At 33.1% G+C, this 21,110-nt stretch overlaps 2 pseudogenes; both read left to right on the top strand.

Moving 5' to 3' along the window:
- The first annotated feature begins 696 nt into the window (after nucleotides 1-696).
- Nucleotides 697-929, top strand: LOC143654952 (small ribosomal subunit protein eS27 pseudogene; annotated as a pseudogene).
- Nucleotides 930-17,989: 17,060 nt separating this feature from the next.
- On the top strand, nucleotides 17,990-18,927 carry LOC143654951 (olfactory receptor 4K13-like; annotated as a pseudogene).
- Nucleotides 18,928-21,110: the final 2,183 nt, after the last annotated feature.

Genomic DNA, 21,110 nt, shown 5'->3' with positions numbered 1-21,110 from the left:
CAAAGTATGTGAGGCAAACATTGACAAAACTGAATGGAGTAATAAATCTTTTGATAGTAATAATGAAGATTTTCATACTCCACTCTTCTATAAATAGAATAACCAAACAGAAGATCAATAAGTTAATAGAGAACCAAGACAATGTGATAAATGAATTAGATCTAGCAAACACATATAGACTGTTACAACCCAAAACACAAGGATATGAACTTTTCTCTAGTGCTTATGGAATATTCTCCAGGATAGCTCATAAGCTGGGGCACAAAACCCATCTTAATATATTTAAAAAGGTTGAAGTATTTAGAGCACTTTTTCTGACCAGAATGAAAGGAAGCTGGAAATCAATCACCAACAAAGAGCCAGAACTTTCTCAAATATTTGGAGATTAGGTGACACACACTTAAACAAGAAGAAATTGCAAGAGAAATTGGTAAATATCTGGAGATGAATGAAAATGAAAATACAACATGTCAGACTTTATGAGATTTGGCAAAGGCAGTGCTGAGATGGAAAGTTATTGCCCTAAATGCCTATATTTAAAAAGAGGAAAGAGTAAAAAATTGAGGACATAATGCTTACCTGGAAGAAGTTGAGAAAGAACAGCAAACCAACCCCATTGCAAGAAGAAATAAATGAATTGGAGAACAAGAAGCAATAGAAAGGTCTTTTTGGTGATGATGACCTCACCATGAGAACATGCCTCTCACAAAGGACTTCCCTCATCCCTCTCCAGAGGAGAAGTGGAAACACAAGAACAAGAAGCATTGTGTGCAGAGTCCCAATACCAGGATGCTATAAAAATCACCATGGTCTTTAGCCATGCACAGACCATAGTTTTGTGTGTTGGCTGTTCCAATCTTCTTATCCAGCCTACTGTAGGAAAAGCAAGCCTTAAAGAAGCATGCTCCATCAGAGGGAAGCAGCACTAGAAATATCCTGAAGGAAGATGTGTGGGATACTATCACAATAAACATTTTGGATACAAAAAAGCAATAGAATCAATAAAACCAAAAGTTGTTTTTATGAGAAAATCAATAAGATGGATGGAACCCTAGTTGGGTTGACAAAGAAAAAGTGAAAGGATGCAAATAAACAAAATCAGAAATGAGAAGGGGGATCATTGCCATGAACCCTGAAGAAATAAAAAATCATAAAAGGGTACTATCTATATGCCAACCAGCTAGACAACTGAAATGAAGTGGAGAAATTCCTAGAAACACACAAACAACCAACACTGACTGAAAAAGAAAGAGAAGATCTCAACAAACCAATCACAAGTAAAGAGCTTCAATTGGTCCTCAAATATGTTCCTACAGATAAAAGCCCAGGACCAAGTGACTTCACAGGGGAATTTTATCAAAATTTCCAAAAAGAACTAACACCAATTCAGGTCAAACTCTTCCAAAAATTGAGGAAAAATGAACACTACATAATTCTCTTTATGATGCTTACATCACTTTAATACCAAAACCAGGTAAAGATGCTTAAGAAAATAAAACTACAGATCATCTCTCTAATGAATGTAGATGCAAAAATTCTCAGCAAAATAACTGCAAATCAAATCCAACAACATATGAAAAGAATCATACACCACAACCAAGTATGGGTTTATACGAGGCATACAAGTGTGGTTCAACACAAGGAAATCAATCAATGTAACAAATCAAAATGGAAAAATCACATGATTATCTTGATAGATGCAGAAAAAAAGCATTTTCCAACATTCAAAATCCTTTTCTGATAAAAACACTGCAAAAGATAGGAATCGAAGGAACTTTCTCAATTTCATAAAGAACATATACAAAAAATCCACAGCTAGCATCATACTTAATGGTGAGAGACTGAAAGCATTTCCCCTTCTATCACTGCCATTATTCAACATTGTGCTAGGAATTCTAGCTAAAGCAATCAGGCAAGAAAAAGAAAGATAGGGCATCCAAATTGGAAAGGAAGAAATAAAACATTCATTATTTGCAGATGGTATGATACTATACCTGGAAAATCCTGAGATATCTGTGACAAAACTACTTGAACTACTAACAAATTCAGCAAAGAGGTGGTATACAATATTAATATCAAAAATCAATAATGTTACTATACAAAAGTAATGACCTGAGTAGTTAAGGGTAAAAATTCTATTCAAAATAGCAACTAAGAGATTCAAGGGTCTAGGAATAAACTTAACAAAGGATATAAAAGAGCTGTACAATCAAAACTAAAAACATTGCTAAAAGAAATCAAATAAGATCTAAATAGGTGGAAAGATATTCTGTGCTCATGTATAAGAAGGTAAAATGTCACTAAGATATCAATTCTACCCGAATCTATCTACAGATTAATTGCATCAAAACTCCAATCACCTACTGTGAAGACATGGAAAAAGTAGTTAAAAAATTTATTTGGAAGGGAAAGAGAACTCAAAAGGCAAAAATATTCTTAAAAAAAGTGAAGTGGGAGGACTGACACTTCGTGAATTTAAAGCTTATTATAAAGCCACAGTGATCAAAACAGCATGTTACTGATACAAAGACAGACATATTGATCAAGGAAATTTAATTGAGAGTATGGAAATAGACTACCAAATCTATAGTCACTTGATCTTCACAAGGCCCCCAAATCAATGAACTGGGAGAGAATAGCCCTTTCAATATATGGACCTGAAAGAACTGGTCATTAATAGCCAAAAGAATGAAAGAGTATAGGGTACCTTATACCTTATACAAAAATTATATTAACTCAAGGTGGATTGAAGACCTAATTATAAGAGTATCATACATCTCCTAAAAGAAAATATAGGTGAACATCTTTAAAGTCTACTAATAGGAGGTAGCTTCTTTACCTTTACATCCAAAACACAAGCAACAAGGAAAAAAATAGATAACTAGGAACTCCTCAAAATCAAATGTTTCTCATGTCTCAAAGGACTTCATCAAAAGGTGAAGAAGCAGCCAACTCATGGAAGAAAATTTTTAGGAACCACATATTGGATAAGGTTTGATATTTGGTATATATAAAGAAATCATACAACACAACAAGAAAATAACAAGCAACCCAATTATACAAAGGACAAAAGATATGAATAGGCATTTTTCTGAGGAGCAAATCCATATGGCTTAAAACACATGAGGAGATATTCATCATTATTAGCTATAAGGGAAAGGCAAATCAAAACTACAATGAGATGTCATCTCACACCTATAAGAAAGGTTGCTATTAAACAAACAGAAAACTAAAAAAGGTTGGGGAGATTGTGGAGAAATCAGAACCCATTATACACCACTGTTAGTAATGCATAATGATACAGCTGCTGTGGAACACAGTTTGGCAATTCCTCAGAAAGCTAAATACTGAGTTACCCTATCATCTGGCAATAGCACTGCTCAATATATACCCAGAAGGGCCAAAAATAGTGACATGAACAAACATATGCCCACCAATGTTCATAGCAGAATCATTCACAATTGCCAAAAGATAGAAACAATTCAAGTACCCATCAACAGACAAGTGGATAAACGAAATGTGGTATATACATTGTATTAGTTAGGGTTCTGTAGAGAAACAGAATCAACTGGAAAGGTTCGTAAATGTAAAATTTATAAACGTGCCTCATGTAACCATGGGAACATAGAGTCCAAAATCTGTAAGGCAGCCTGTGAAGCTGACAATTCTAATGGAGGGTCTGGACAAACTCCACATGACAGTCCCACTGGCTGAAGAAGCAGTGATCAGGTCTCTCTTCTTCCTTAAAAAGTCTTCAACTGATTGTATTATCTCATTGGTTGGAGGTAGGCATTGGTTGATCACAGATTTAATTAGCCACAGGTACAATCAGCTGATGATTTAATACACCCACCTTCCAGTTTATCAATCAGCCATGACATAGCCATGCAGCAGTGATTTGGTCAGTGCTTGCCTGATCAGACCACTGGGCATCATCACTTGGCCAAGTTGACATCAGAATCTAATCATCACATCCAATAATGTCTCTTGGAACCTTCCCTCCTTCCTTGTTACATTTCATACAGAATCATGCGTCACATTTAATTGTCATTGTCTCTTTAACTCTTTCTTACTTACTTTTTCTTATTCATGGAAACATCTATACAGCATAAACTTTCCCACTTTCACCACTCCCAAAGATACTATTCAATGGGATTTGTCACAGTCACAGTATTATGGTACCCTTACCACCTTCCATTACTAGAAATTTCCCATCTCCCTGAACAGAAACCCTAAACCCGTTATATATTAATTTTTCCCCCACCTCCTACTTCTGGCAAACTGTACTCTAATTTATGTCTCTGTGAAATTGTGTACCTCCGATATTTTCTTTGTAGTTATCATGGAGTTTACATTGATCGTAAAGAATCTATAACAATATTGTTTGTTTTAGTACCATTTGTTTTAGTTTGCTAAAGCTGATGAAATGCAATATACCTAAAATTGACTGGCTTTTAACATTGAGGATTTATTAGCTAAAGAGTTTGCAGTTCACTGCATGGCTGACTTTTCCATGAGCAGAACCTCCCCCCCCCCCAAAAAAAAAGAGTTTGCAGTTTTAAGGCTGTGAAAATGTCCAAATTAAGGCATCAATAGGAGAGTTTCTTCTACCCAAAGTCTGTATACTGGTGAGCTTGGGTTCCTCTGTCAAATAGCAAGACTCATGATGACATCTACTGGTCCTTCTTTCCCTCGTTGCTTTCAGTTGCTGGCTTCAGTGGCTTCCTTTCTCAGCTCTGGATTTCCCTTTTGGCTTCTGTCATGGTTAGCTTCTCTGGGGCTCTGTTTTCTATATTTTATCCTCTTATATAGGACTTCACTAAGAGGATTAAGACCCACTCTGAATGAGGTGGGTTACATCTCAATTGAAATAGCCTAACCAAAGAGTTCACCTACAATAGATCTACACTCACAGGAATGGATTAAAAGAGCATGGTCTTTTCTAGGATAAATACTGCTTCAAACCACACTAAAACAGCTTCAGTGGGTTCCTGTACCCCTTCATCTCCCCACCTTTTTGTATTTCTTGTAAGAAATTGCATGTTTATACATTATGAGACCAAAATCATTGATTTATCATTAAATTTTATGCAATAGGAACTATTTTAAATCCAATAGGAACTAAAAAAGTGGAGTCACAAACCAAAATATAATAGTGCTTGTATTTGTATTTACATGTGTTGCTACCCTCACCAGAGATTTTTATTTCTTCATGTGATTTCAATATATTGTCTTCTTTCCTTTCAACCTGCTGAATTTTCTTTACCATTTCTTGTAGGGTAATAAACTGCCTCAACTTTTTTTTTTAATCTGGGAATATCTTAATCCTTACCTTATTTTTGAAAGACAGTTTCACTGAGTATTTAATTTTTGGTTGGCAAGAGTTCTTGGTTGGTTTCATTTTCAGCACTTTAAATATGCCATTTCACTGCCTTCTTGCTTCCATGATTTCTGATTTAAAAAAATGGGCATTTAATCTTACTGGGGATCCCTTTTATGGACATATTTCTTCTCACTTGTGGCTTTCAAAATTCTCTCATTTTCAGCATGTTTGATTATAATAGGCTGTGATACAGGTTTATTTTGTTTTTTCCTATTAGAAGTTCATTGAGCATTCTGCATGTGTATATGCATGTCTTCATTAAGTTCAGAAAGTTTTCAGTCATTATTTCTTTGAGTGTTCTCTTTCTGCCGCTTTTACTCTTTTCCTTCTGGGACTAGCATAATGTATATGTTAGTATGCTTCAGAATGTCCAGACTCTGGTAGGTTGTTCAGACTCTGATCCCTATTCGTCAATCTTTTTCCTTTCTGGTCCTTAGATTAAATGATTTATGTTGGCTTAAATTCAAATTCTCTTATTCTTCTCCAAATTCTCATCTGTTATTGAGCCCCTCTAGGGAATTTTAATTTCTGTTACTGTGGTCTTCAGTACTGTTTGGTTTCTTTTCATAATTCCATCTCTATTGATATTCCCTTTGTTATTAACCATAATTTCCCTGATTTTCTTTAGCCCTTTGAAGAGGTTTAAGACCTTTTATTAAATAATCTTTTTCTAATGTGCCCCAGGTCTGTTCCTCCTCATTGATGGTTTCTGATGCTTTAATTTTCTCCTTTACCTGGACCATCACTTTCTGTTTTTTGTTTGCTTGTTTGTTTTGTAATTTTTTATTGAAACAGCACACTTGATATTTTGATATTTTAGGGTGTTATTACTAGAATTTAGACTCTGAGACATCCATTCCTTTAGCTTGTATTATAATAGAGCTTTTCTTGAAAAGCTAATAAAAAGAAGCTAATAAAAAAAAGAAGAAAGAAAAAAAAAAACACCTTTCTTTCCAGATTGACTTTAACAAGTACTCTCTTTCACAATTTATCCAAATAATTAGTTTAGAGATTAGCTGTAGGCCAATCCCTAGGGGTCTCCCTCATTCTTTCTGCATATGTCTTGTCTTGGGCATGTATGAGTAATCTTAAGAATTCCTTCATAAATACAATTCTGAACACCCCCTATTCAGCAGGAAATAGTTTTCTGATAGTCCTGGGCACTGCATTGAATGTCCCACATACAAAAACCTTGCAACAAACATACCTTGTCTCAGGCAGCAGAACTTGACTGATTTCCCACAACATTCCATAGGAGAGTTTCTGAGTTGCCTTCTGCATGCAAGGCAAGATCTGGGAAGGTGGGTCCCTCAGGTCACCAAGTGATAGATTGGTTGGACATATATGCTCCCAATGTGGGCATGAGGGTTACTCTACTCCACCAGGAACCAGGACCAGAGATCCAGACTGGGAGTTCAAGCCAGCTCCAAGTAGAGCTAGTGAGGGGTGAGGAGGTTTTGTGGCCCTCACCGAAAGAGAGACCACACAATTTAAATTGCAAGCCAATCGAGAGTCTTTGTTAGCCAGCCAGCAGCTGCCTCAGAAACCTCTGAGTAGAGATTCTGAGAGCAGCCCCCATAGATTCTCGGAGTCACCTTATAAAGGCTAAAACCACATCCTAGTTCATAGCTGAGAGCAAGCAAACATGACCACAGAAGCAAAAAAATGCTGCTAGCTCATGCCAAGGTACATCCTGTTCCTTCCATTTCCTACACTTTGCTTTATTGTTTTTGGTAAGTTGAGTCAATTTTAACTTTTGGGAACTTTCCACCCTAGTTGTTTTGAGGACTTGTCATTGTGTTGGGGCCTGATTTATAGCTCTTGTTTCTGTTGTGATTGGGCCTGATTTATAGTTCCTGTTTCTGACCCCCCACAGAGGGACCAGGCAGGGTACCAGAAAATCCTACCATATTTAGTAGCCTTTTCCTAATTCAGCACTTACCATATTACTGCCATCCTTTGACTGTTTCTAGTGCTTTGAAAAGATGTTTCTGCTAGTTCTTGGAGGGTTTTGAAACTTCTGTGGAGGGACAGTTTGGCCTAATCTTAGACAATCACATCTTCAAAGATTTTATTTCCAAATAATGTCACATTCACAGGACTGGGGGTTAGGGCCTGAGAATATCTTCCTGGGAAATATGATTCAATTCAACTCATAATGCTAACCATATGTAAAGATGTTTTACATCATTAATAAACATGGAAATGCAAATTATTAGTGTTGTTTCACATCAATAGAATAACTAAAGATAAAAAGCTTTATTATTCTTTGGGATTGTCTATACGTAGGATCATGTCATCTGTGAATAGAGATAGTTTTGCTTCTTCCTTTCCAATATGGATGCCTTTTTCATTCTTGTATAATTTCTCTGGCTAGTTTCCAAAGCAATGTTGAATATCAGGGATTAAAGTGGACTACTTTGGCTTGTTCCTGACCTTAGAAGACATTAGGAGATGTTTTTGATCATTGAGTATAATATTGGCTGTGGATTCTTCTTTACATATGCTCTTTAATATGGTGAGAAAGTTCTCTTCCTAGTTTTCTGAGTGTTTTTATCATAGAATAGTATTGGATTTTGTCAAATGTCTTTTCTGTGTCAATTGTGATGATCATGTGCTTTTTTTTTCCTGGTTTCTTTTAATGCAGTGTAGTATATTAATTATTTTTCTTATGTTTAGCCATCTTTCCACTTCTGGGAGAATTTCACTTAGTTATGGTGCATAATCCTTTTAAAATGTTATTTAGGTTTGGTTTTCTAGTATCTTGTTGAAGGTTTTTTCAACTGTAGTCATAAGAGTTATCAGTATGTAATTTACTTTGCTTGTGGTATCTTATTTGACTCTGGTAATAGGGCGGCATTGGCTTCATAGAATCAATTAGGAAGTGTTTTCTTCTCAACGTGTTTTGTAAGAGCTTAAGCAAGACTGTGCTAATTCTTATTTGATTGGTGAAATTGAACAGTGAAGCCATTTGGTCCTGGACTTTTCTTTGTTTGGAAGATGTTGATTACTAATTCAGTTTTTTAATTGTTATTTGTCTGTTGAGATTTTCTATTTCTTCTTGAGTCAGTCCAGGTAATTTGTTTGGAATTTATCGATTTCACCAAAGTTATCTAATTTGCTGATGCATTATTGTTCATAGTGTCTTCTTATACTACTTTTCAATTCTGTAAGTTTGGCAGTAATCTCCCCCTTTTATTTTTTATTTTCATCTTATTTATTTGTCTCTTCTCTCTTTTTATCTTTATCAGTCTACCAAAGGCTTGTCAGTTTTATTTGTTTTTACAAAAAATAATTCATTTTGTTTTGTTGAATCTATTTACTTTTTTTATTCCCTATTTGCATTACCTCTACTCTAATCTATATAGAAAATCTGAAGAATTCATAATAAAATTACTAGATCTAAAAAAATGTATTTAGAAAAGTTCAGGGTACAAGATAAAATGAATCAGTGCTGTTTCTATAAAACAACAATGAAATACTAAAAAGGAAATCAAGAACACAATTTCATTTACAAAACAGCTAAAAGACTAAAATATCAAGGAATAAATATAACTGAGAATGTAAAGGATTTGTACACAGAAAATTACAAAACATTGATGGAAGAAATTAAAGACCAAGTATTTGGAAAGAATTCCATCTTTATAAATTAGATGATTGCTGTGTTAAAGACATCAATATTGCTCAAAGCAATTCATAAATTCAATGCAATCCCAATAGAAGTTCCAGCAACTTTCTTCACAGAAATGGAAGAGTCAATCATCAAATTTATAGAAAGGTCAAGGATCTCCATGTTGCAAAAACTATCTTAAAAAAGAAGAGCAAACTTGAAAGGTTTACATTCCAGGATATGAAAACTTATCACAAATTTACATAATCAAACAACATGGCACTGGCTCAAGGACAGACATATAGAACAATGGAATAAAATTATGTGCTCATAAATAATTCCTCACATCTATGGTCAAATGATTCTTGAAAATTGTGCCAACTCCACACAATGGGGGAATAATAGTCTCCTCAAAACAGTGTTGCCTGGAAAACTGGATATCCAAATGCAAATAAAATGAAAACAAACACCTACCTCACATTATATACAAAAATGGATCAAACACCTAAATATGTCATATTTAAAACCCCAAGAAAAAAATAGAAAAAATATCTTCAAGAATTTGTGTTACGAAGTGGATTCTTAAACTTTACATTAAAACCATAAGAAACTTAAGAAAAAATAGATAAATTGGACTTCTTCAAGATTAAAAACTTTTGTCAACAAAAGACATTATCAAGAAAGTGAAATGACAGCCTACAGAATAAATAATTATAAACCATACAGGTAAAATAATTAAAAGCCATATCTCTTAGAAGGAGTTAATATCTAAGGTACATAAAGAACTCATTAACTCAACAAGAAAAAAAACAAAAACAATTTAAATGGGCAAAATCTTGGATAGACATTTCTCCAAAGATGATACAAAAATATACAATGTTCAATATGGACATGAAAACATGTTCAACATTATTAGTTATTAGAGCAATGCAAATCAAAACAGCCATGAGATACTACATATTTAGTAGGATGATTATAATTTAAAACAGAAAATAAGTGTTGTCAAGAATGTAGAGAAGTAGAAACCCTCATACATAGTTTGTGGGAAAGTAAAATGTTGCAGACCCTTTGGAATAGAGTTTGGCAGTTCCACAGAAAGTTAAGTGTAGAATTATCATATGACCAAACTATCCCACTAATAAGTATATATCCTAAAGAACTGAATGCAAGGGCTCCAATGTTTGCATGCCAGTGTTCATCACATCATTATTCACAATAGCCAAAAGGTGGAAGCTACCCAAATGCCCATCAATGGATGAATGGATAAATAAACTGTGATAAATACTTACAATGGAAAAATATTCAGCCATATAAAAGTCTGATACATGCAAAAATATGGATGAAACTTGAAGAATAATGTTGAGTAAAATAAACCAGACAATAAAGAACAAGTGTTGTATGAATTCATTTATATGAAATAACTAGAATATGACATTCATAGAGACAGAAAGTAGATTACAGGTTACCATGGCCTGGGTTGCAGGCAGCAAACAGGGAATGAATGATTAATGGATACAGAGTTTCTGTTTGTATTGATTGAAGTTTTGTTAATGGCTGGTGGTGATGGTAACACAACATTCTGAATATAAAATCTCTGAATTGGACACCTGAAAGTGTTAAAAATGGGAAATTTTATGTTGAATATATTTTACCACAATAAAAATTTCTTGTAGAAGACTTGAGAATATCAAATATGGAAGATATGCAGCTCTGAAGCAAGCAGACCTCTTATACATTGGTGATGTGAAGGTAGAGGGGTATAACTACATTGGAAACCCTTTATCAGTTTCTCATAAACAGATCATATTGTATCCCATGATCCAGCAATTCCACACCAAGGTATATGACTAATAGGATGGAGATTAGATTCATTAAAAATGCAAGAAAATTCATAGCAGCTTTGGAAACAAAACATGTGGTCAACAAAGGACGAATGGATAAAGTGTGGAATAGTCACACAATGGGGATGCCTCTTCACATTTAAAAAAATGCTTTCTGATATGATTTGAGTGTATCTAACAAATATCATGATGAGTAAAAATATATAGTCATAATTTAATGCGTACTATGCAATTATATTTATAAAAAGTCAAGAACAGGCAAAACTAATGCATGCTAATACATTTCATACTAGCCTGTGGGGGTAAAATATGGTTTAGAAGGAGTATGAGACAACTTAATAGGTGGCTATAATTTTTATTGCTCTTGATCTAGGTGATTTTTGTACTGGTGAATACATATACATACATGTGTATATATGAATTATTGAACTGCACTCTTAATATTAGTATACTTTTTTATACTTTGTGGTATGTTTGTTATACCTCTTAAGAATATATACACAGAAATAATGGTAATAAATATTAGGTAGGATTGTTTTAGCATTCTTTGACAAAGATTCTGCTATGAGAATTATGATATTTAATAAAGCAGGAACTCATTTTGTTTATATCTAGCCTAGAGAAACAAAAAGGAAATCTTCTGTGAAAATATATTGAAAACACTTTAAGGATTTCCCAAAAGGAACTTTATCTGGAGGACATAAACAGTGAATCTGGCTTAGCTGGTTGTGTTGTGTTGAAAGAGTGAAACTGTTTATAAATGAAAATATTGCCATATTAATTCCACAGGCTATAAGTAATCCTTTAAATATTTCTTCATACAAAATAAACTTTATAATTTAAAAATGATCATTTATTAAAGTATAAGAAAAATATTGTCAATGAAAAAATTAAATGAATAATAAAAAAGAAATGAAAATATTTCTCTTAATATGAATGATAGGTTAATGTATGTATGTTCATGTTATCAGTCATCTTTTACTCTACATGTATGTTATAAATGTCTTTTTGTATTTTTCCTTAGTGTTTAACAAACGGAAAACAAAATGAGTAGAAGATATCATATAAAACTAAAATTATCTTTTATATTTGGAATTTACATGATTTTTCTCTCCTGATATGAGGAGAGAAAAATACATAACCATATATATCATTACCAGATGAAAATATATATTCACATTCAGCCAATATAAACAAAAATTGAAGTAGGAAATGAAAATGATTCCATTCTCTCAACTCGTTGAATAGATATGTTATTATATTAACAGAGTCTAAGCTATGAGTGTGTGAAGTTATAAATTCAGAGACAAGAAAAACAACAAAATGGTTTGGATACTGCTAACTGGCATTTTTACTGAAATTTCAATTCAATTAGACAAAATTGTCATGTTGACATTACAAACACAACAGTAAGATATAAGAGATATAAAAACAGTGATCTGTTGTTTGACATATGAGAAATCAAACATTTAAAAATAGCAATTTCTTTTTAGCCATGAACTATTTTGGTACAATTCAGTACCAGCATAAGTCCTAAATCCAAGAGGAGCTAATTATATAGGAAAATTATGAAGGTAGTTATTTCAAGCATCAGAGGGATGTAACTCTTAGGGAACAGTTATTTCCAACATTTCCAATTAAATTGGCACTTTTCTCTTATCCTATTAAGATTATATGATAAAAGGAAGAGAAGTGCACAACACAGCTTAGTAAGAATTTTCCTAGAATAGAATAAAATGTAATACAATTAATCATGCAATCTTTGCATTATGCTCCTTAAGTCTTTTTCCTTTGGATCTATGAAAATTCAATGTTATGTATTCTGCACTTTAAATAGGACATTAAGTTTTTATATCCATTTCTGTGCTTGGAAACATGGGTATATTGTTTGTTTTCTAATGCTTTATTTTTATCCCTTCCTCATTGGGAAAAGCTACAGCTACATACTAATGAGAGACTCCAAAGGTTCTATCTTGCCAGCTGTATGGCCTTCTAATTGCTGAGGGAATTCATTTACAAGATGCATGCTTTCCCAGGGTCATTAAGTGATGCATTTCTAATACTGTCTTATTCAGATTCAAAATAAAGGGTATTTCTTCTTTTTTATATTTAGGAGGTAAAAAGAAAGAAGACTGAAGAAAGTGGGAGCATGTGAAAAAAATACTAACAGTCTCAGCGACTTCCAATTACAACTTCCAAAGGTATGAAGAAAAAGTCTTATGCCTGTGTTTTATTAAAGAAAATATTCATTTATTTTTTCCTGATTTCAAAAATAAAACATACTTATTGCAACATATTTCTGAAATACCAAGAGGCATTGAAAAATATTACTGACTATGTAATTCTACCATCAAAAGTAAACCACTGTAAAGCTTTGATGTGAATGATCTCGGCCTGTTTTTCTGCTGAAATTAAACTTATTTCACATATTCAAACATAATTTCTTTATTTATTAAGCATTTTATATTTTCCTTGGTTCATTTTTAAAGTAGGCTCTTGAAATTTTACCTATTGATTTACAAGAATTTGATATCAAGAATACATTTATACGTATTCCCAAATTCAGCATTTATCTTTTCAACATTTTTTAATGTCTTTATGATAATAGAGAGGTGCTTATCTTTCTGAATAAAATCTATTACTGTTCACTGCTATAGTTTCTGCCCTTGGCATTATCCTTAGAAATTTTTACTAACTCAACATTATAAAACACAACAAACAAGTATACCCACTTATGTATTTGTATCTTTTATTTTTTTATTTGTTACTATTTAAATGTTTAAAGACGTTTGGATGTGTTTTGGTTTACACCTCACATAGCTAACCAACTTTATTTATTTACAAACAATGTCCCAATATTTGAAGACCACCTTAATCCTAAACAACATTTTTGTAATATATGATGCTATTTCTGAATTCTCAGGATTCTTGTGTCAATTTATCTTTCTAATTACTCTTGAGAAGGAAAAGTATAATTTTATTTATGCTCACAATATAATACATTGAGCAATAGATAGATTTGTCTCCTACATTGTCATTTTTTTCAGGAATTTTCTTAACAATACTCACAGGATACTTTGGGGGATCTGATGGAAGAGGAAGGTGAAAGGAATCTTCCTGCCTCATAGTGAAATTGCTTTGTCAAAAATTGATATATGACTTGGAATGTTTTTCATTCCTGCTTTTCTGTAGTATATTGCCATATCAATAATCCTGAAACATCAGTTTTTAATGTTGCTGCAATTATAGGTACCACAAAAACTTCAGATTGTTTCCAGATTGTTTTTCAAATTCATTTACAGCTATATTTAAATCAGTGATGTTTTGATTTTATGTCCTTGGTAGCAAAATGTTGACTTCATTTTGGAGGGCATTTATCCAAGGCTAGAAAGTTAATCTATCTTATTAAATTTCACACAACATGAACTTACAAAACTCAGAATCTGAGTTAAACCCTATTAATCAATATACCAGAGATAAGCACCCTTAAGAATGTGACAATATTTTATGGTTCTCTGAGACTTCTATAACATATGTCTGTTTCTGTGTGTGGGTGTATACCATAACTTTTATTAACAATGTTATACTATGTATAAAGCATATTGATATTGCCAGTGTACAGAATTTCCTCTTTTCAAGATTAAATTAATTTTTTTTGCTAGAGAAATTTCAGGTTTACAGAAAATACAGAGTTCTCATATACACCTCCCCCCATTATTAACACCTTGTATTAGTGTGGTACCCTTTTTTTAATTGATGAAAGAATATTGTAACTGTATTATTAACTATAGTCCATGTTTACATTGGGGTTTCCAGGGTGTTTCCCCATATTTGGTCATTAGAAGCAATGCTTCAATGAGCATTCTTGCTCATTTATCTGTGAAAAGAGAGGCCATATAAGCTACAAATGGGAAGCCTGTTAAAGTATTGCAAAAATTTTAAATATGAGATATGGTGCCGAACTTCCTTCCCCTAAAATACCATATCAATGTCTAAAAACTAGTATAGAGGAATACTTAAACCCCCATATCACATCCTGACCAAAATTAGTAGATAAAATTTTCTATCACTATTATGTTAACTTGCATTTATTTCACTGTAATTTTGAGCACTTTTATGCCTGCCAATCCAATACTTTGCTCACTTTTTCATTGTTTCTTTAACCTTTTCGTATTAATTGCTAAGTGATATTTGTAAATCAGGAATACCAGCTCCTGTATTTAGTGTTGAAATTATATTTTCAGCTTTTTTATGTTCATTTTTTTTAATTTTGTTCATTTTCATAGACTGAAATCTATGAGTCTTTGTTTTCATGAAATTTAACTTTCACATAACATCTAGAATTTTTTTAGCAACTTAATTATGTTAAAATAATATATATCTATGTTTTGTTTGCTTTGACTTAGTTTTGTACAGTTCTGTTGTCATTTGCTATTCTGCATTCTGCCTGCTCTGAGTCCTCACTCTGCAATGCTATAACTATAGAATGTAGAATGAGTAGTGCATGAAGGCAAATTCCACTATGTCATGAAGACTAGTCATGTCTTAAAAAGGCAGGCTTTATTGGGGGAAATTGACAAGTAAAAATTCAGTGATATTTTCCCTTCTTTCATTATCTCATGGAGAAGTACACAGGAAATGTTACTGTTACATGCAGAATGATTATGTATTCTAAGGAAAGCAGTCTCACCTTCTACATAGCCTGCTTTTTGGGTGAACCTGAGAGCAAACTTAAAGGAAATATTAAAATGTCAAATCTTAGAGGCTAAGCAATATGAAATTTACATCCAGCTTTTAGAAAAAAATATGATAAAGCCAAATGTTGGCAATTATTGATATTGTGGAAATTTGAAATCAAGAAGAGTGTCTTTTCCAAATAAGAGTGGCCTATACCAGCAAACTTATTTCTATGCAACACTCTGGGCTCACCAGTGAACAATTATGTTAGCTTTTCAAAATATGTTTTAATATATTATTTGCTACTATCATCAAGTAGAGATTTTATTATATTTTTTGTTTCATTCATTTATTTTTATATTTTTGAGTCCACATCAAACTGTCTTAGCTGTATGGTTTTATAGTAGATTTTATTCTGAGTCTTCTAGCTTTATCCTTCATGATTGCCTTGGTTCTTCCTGGCATTTTTTATTTCTATAAGCACTTTAGAATCAACTTGTCAATTTCCACAAAAATGTCTTGCTTGGATTCAGATTGAAAGTATGTTGAAGATAATTGAAAAACATAACTCAAGAACCTAGTACTTCTCTCCATATATTCAGATGTTTATTTTTTAATTTTTAAATCATTTGCCTATTTAACTCATTAATATTATAATTTAAATAAAACTGTGTCCTAAAATTGAGCCATCACTGTATTCCTGGAATAAAAATATTAGTTGTAATAAGGGTTAAAACAGATTTATATTTGGTGGAATTTGGCAATGCAAATTAGTAAAACACTTTCTTAACCAATTTGGAATTATTTGATCAGTTAAAAATGACCTGGTGTTTCTAAGTTCTAGCAATCTGTCCTTGAAAAAGTCTTTTATGTGTAACCAGAATGTAAGTAGAATATAAGAAGTGTACCATTTTTATAACAGCAATTCATTATGTAAAGTAAAATTCTTATTTGCAGGTAACTGTGACATGATACCATTCACTCATTAAAAAATACACACAAGGGGGTACAGATTAGTTCAGTGGTACAATTCTCATCTACCATGTGGGAAACTCAGGTTCAATCCCCAGTCCATGCACTACCCAAAAAACAAACAATCAAAAACAAACAAACAAATACAAATTCAACAAATGGTGCTGAAATAATGGGATACTCACATGCAAAAAGAATGGATATGACACTGACATACATCATAAACACACACACACAAAATGGTAGGACAGTAAACAAACTTTCTTATTTTATTTAAAAATTCTAAAGTAAAATGGTAAGAATACAAATATTTGACTCTTAAGAATGGATATTGAGATCTTTATAGTATTGTTTTATTTTTCTGTGTTAAAATTTTTCAAAATACTTGTAAAAACTACATTGTGTTGATTCTTTTCTATTAATAGGGCCATCAGATCGATATGAACTATTTCATGTTTCTTTCAGCATTTTTCTTTTTTCCAGGTCTCAGTTAAAGAAAATGTTGTCTTATTATCTCTTCTTAGATATTTAGTTTACCTTCCTTGGTATCCTGTTTCATAAATTCTGGTTGGCATTGTGTTTGAATGGGTGTCATTTCATCTGGGTTATATTTACTGTCTAGAACAAGATGGGAATGTTCCTGTTGGATCCCTTTTTTTACAAGAGGTCTGAATTTTAATATCTTTATAAACAATATGGATAGTTTAAAAAAAGTTCAGACATTCAGTCACTTCACAGAGAAAGGAAGTTAAGTGTGAAATGGGAAGTTATCAGCAGCATCAATTATGACCTCTCTCTCAACACTTTACCTCCAGATCTGTTAAAATTATAGGCCCATATAGGCAAGCCTCCTGGGAAAAGTTCCCAAATACTTGGATCCTTCTTCATTTTAAGAAAAATGGTTGGATGCCTTCTTGATTTGGCCAACTGTAGGTATATCAAAGATTCACAGTATTCATCATCTCTACTCATCTGACTTTCAGCAGTAATCAAAAGTAATCACAATCCCAGATTGTGAATGCCCCATATTCCTTCCACTCTATATTACATTTCTGGGTCCCATTTTCAATTAGGAAACCATTTGGTCTTTCCTTCACTTATATGCCCCTTACTAGACAATGTAGAAATAGATTTCAAGTTCTTTGCTCATGTAGGAACAATTAATCTGTTTCTCAAGCTCTAAAAAAGGTGGCAGTGGTCTTCCATATCCTCTTCCCTACTGAAATATACACTTTTATCAAGAGTAGTGAAGATGTGGATTACATATCAACCACAATTGTCCTCAAAACCTCTTGGCTTCTGGCAGATAGTCTTAATAATCTTTGCTAAGTGCTATCGTTATTACCTTTTTGTTTTTAGTGCTGCTCCATTGATTCTTGTTGAACATTTAAGTGGATTTTAGGAAGTGGAATTAAGTGAATACATGTTTCCTATCTCACCTTTATCTCACAGATTTTAATGTTTTTCCATTTTGTTTTAGGTAACATATGCCAACAGCCAAAAAAAATGGAAAGACAAAATCACTCCTTGGTGTCTGAGCTTATTTTGCTGGGACTCACAGAGTCTCATGAGTTACAGATTTTCTTTTTCTTATTTTTTCCATCATCTGCATAGTCATTGTTTTATTTAACCTCATAAATATCTCTGTAGTGAAAGTGGACCATCAATTACATTCACCCATATACTTACTCCAAACCAACCTCTCCTTTATTGATATGTCTCTGGCCACATTTGCTACTCCTAAAATGATCTCTGACTTAATTAGTGAGTCTAAGACCATCTCCTATGAAGGCTGCATGGCCCAGATGTTTTTCCTTCACTTTTTAGGTGGAAGTGAGATGATGTTGCTTGTAACCATGGCAATTGATAGATATGTAGCCACATGCAAACCTCTCCATTACAAAAGTATCATGAACCATCGTACTTGTATTGGACTTGTGCTTCTCTCCTGGACTACTGGTTTTGTGCACACTATGAGCCAAATGATTTTCACAATGACTTTGCCATTCTGTGGTCCCAATGTTGTTGACAGTTTTATTTTGTGATCTGCCTCGGGTAATCAAACTTGCCTGCATTGACACTTACATTTTGGAGCTGTTGGTCATTGTAGACAGTGGATTACTCTCTTTGTTCTATTTCACCTTTCTGCTTATCTAGTATAGTGTCATCCTGATTATAGTCCAACATTACTCCTCCCATGGAACTTACAGGGCCTTGTCCACACTTTCAGCACATATTACAGTGGTGGTACTTTTCTTTGGACCCTCATCTTTATCTATGTATGGTCATTCAGCAGCATCTCAATAGATAAGATACTCTCTGTGTTTTATACAATATTTACTCCCCTTTAAAATCCAATCATTTACACATCCAGGAATAAAGACATGAAAAAAGCAATAACAAAAATAAAGAACAAGCTTATGAGTTTCAGATCAGCATTTTAACTGAGATATTGTAGTTATCAAAGAAATCATTATCATCACTATCACCATCATCATTATCCAAACATATTGAGGTGCATTATTTTATATCAATCATAAGTCATATTTTCATAAATGAAATTCTTCCCTATACAAGCATCTATGCAATAAAGCACTCTGGATTATGCATTCAAATACAAACCATTCCAAAATGACAGTATTAATTTATGCTGTAATTTTATGTTTTCCTATAAATTGAATCAGATTCTAAGTATCATTTATTTAATTTTTGGTATGTATGAGGCACTTTGAATACAAACTTTCTTATCTTCCTAAGAATGAAAAGAGAAAATATTATTTGCATATTATCAGTAGGAAACTGAACCTTAGGTAATGTAATGAACTTGTCACAGAAACTATAAGAACTAGACCCAGGGTCAGATCTCATAACTACCTACAAAATCTATGCTTCTCTATTTAAAATATATTTCTATCTATATCTTAATAACATTACATTTTTTGTTTCCTATACCCTCCTTCAGAAGTCATAATTTCCAACAGACAAATATTTCCACAAAGAGGATGCAACATTTTTTCCCCCATTGATCTGGAAGTAAAGACAGTCATCAAGCCATTTCTACCTACAATTCAATAGAAAAAAGTTACTAAACTCATTGTGATGATTGAACTCAATTATCAAAGTTTTCTAGTGTTGCTGTTACAGAATGGAGCAAGGAAGATCATTTCTGAAGTAACAGTTTATAGTATTTGCATTTGGGGTAATAAAAGTAACTGAAAATTACAATAACCCAGTAGAAATGACAGCTTGATGCACCTCACAAAGTAAAGAATCACTGTTATCTGAGATCTTGGAAGAAGAAAAAAGAAACATACAATAGAGTGTAAAAGAAGGCAGCTATAAATATTGAGTCCCAAAATAATAATAATAATAATAATAATAATGCTTTTAGGAGCTAAGAATATTTTCTTCCTAAATTGTGCATTTATTAAGCAATTCCCAATTCCTTTTTTATCTTATTTTTCCTTATCAAGGAGATGCTGGTGGAGTTAATTTTACAATTTGTCTTAGGTTACAGACTAATTATGTGGGATATGAGTGAACTAAATGAGAGCTCAAAGATCCTATGGACATGGACATTCTAACCAATGGGAATTTTTATAATTTCCATTAAGTGAAAGGGGAAAGAATTTGTTAATTTGTGCACAAGATAGATGTATTTTGTTAGATTGAAGCTAATGCCATTTTTTGAAAGTTTAAATAAAGGTAGATTGATATGTATGGAGGCTGAAAACCAAAGGGGAAATTATTCTGAATGTTTGTCTGTTGACTTTTAGCACAGTACTAGCTTTTTACAGTTTCCTCTCTATGTTGGGGTGTTACAAGCCTAAAATTATATTTCCTGAACTCTGTTGCAAACTTTTACCCCCGTGTGGGCCTACCAAGAGGACAGTCACATATCAGAAGGTGAGAAAAAGGGAGAAACTTTATATTTCTCTACTGCTGTCTCTGGCTGTGGTAGTAGTGGCTAAGTGTGGACTTCAGCAATGTTGCTGTGGTAATAGGCTCCATAGGGTTAGTTCATCCAAGTCATTGAACCAACAAACAACCAACCCAGCAAATGATGACATGAACTTTGGGTGGCAACAGAGAAAAGCATGGTCAGTATTGAGAGTCAACAAATAGTACATGCTACTCCCTAAGTTATGTTTATCTGTTCCCTGATTTTTAAGACTCCCCTATATTGGACATTCTTTTTAAACCACAGTTGGAAATTTTCTAAATGCCTTTATAAATAGTTGTGACCAGATGGATACTAAGACTCTCACTTGGACTCTCCCAGGTTGAGAGTCCCCTTTCCAACAGTTTCTCCTTCAATAAATATGTAGCTTTGATTACATTAGGTAGGTTGTTTCACTTCACAGTCACTTGTGCCAGTGAAGCTTTCTCCTTTTGTTAATGGACCTGAATGTGTCTTGGAGAATGTTTTCATTTATGACTCATGCCCTTCTCCTAAATGGGTATAGCTTAGCAGATGCCCACCTTCTGTCCTATCCCCAAGGAATGGTGTATTTTCTCAGATGATTGTATTTCAATTTTCTATAGCCCTTAGGACAATTTCCAGAGGCTCTATATGATTGTTCATCATAATTTTCTTCAATTAAATATTTGTTTTTTGGGAGAAAGT

The sequence above is a fragment of the Tamandua tetradactyla genome, chromosome 14, assembly GCF_023851605.1.
Source record: "Tamandua tetradactyla isolate mTamTet1 chromosome 14, mTamTet1.pri, whole genome shotgun sequence".
In the NCBI taxonomy this organism is placed as follows: Eukaryota; Metazoa; Chordata; class Mammalia; order Pilosa; family Myrmecophagidae; genus Tamandua; species Tamandua tetradactyla.
This window is presented reverse-complemented; position numbering and strand designations above follow the sequence as displayed.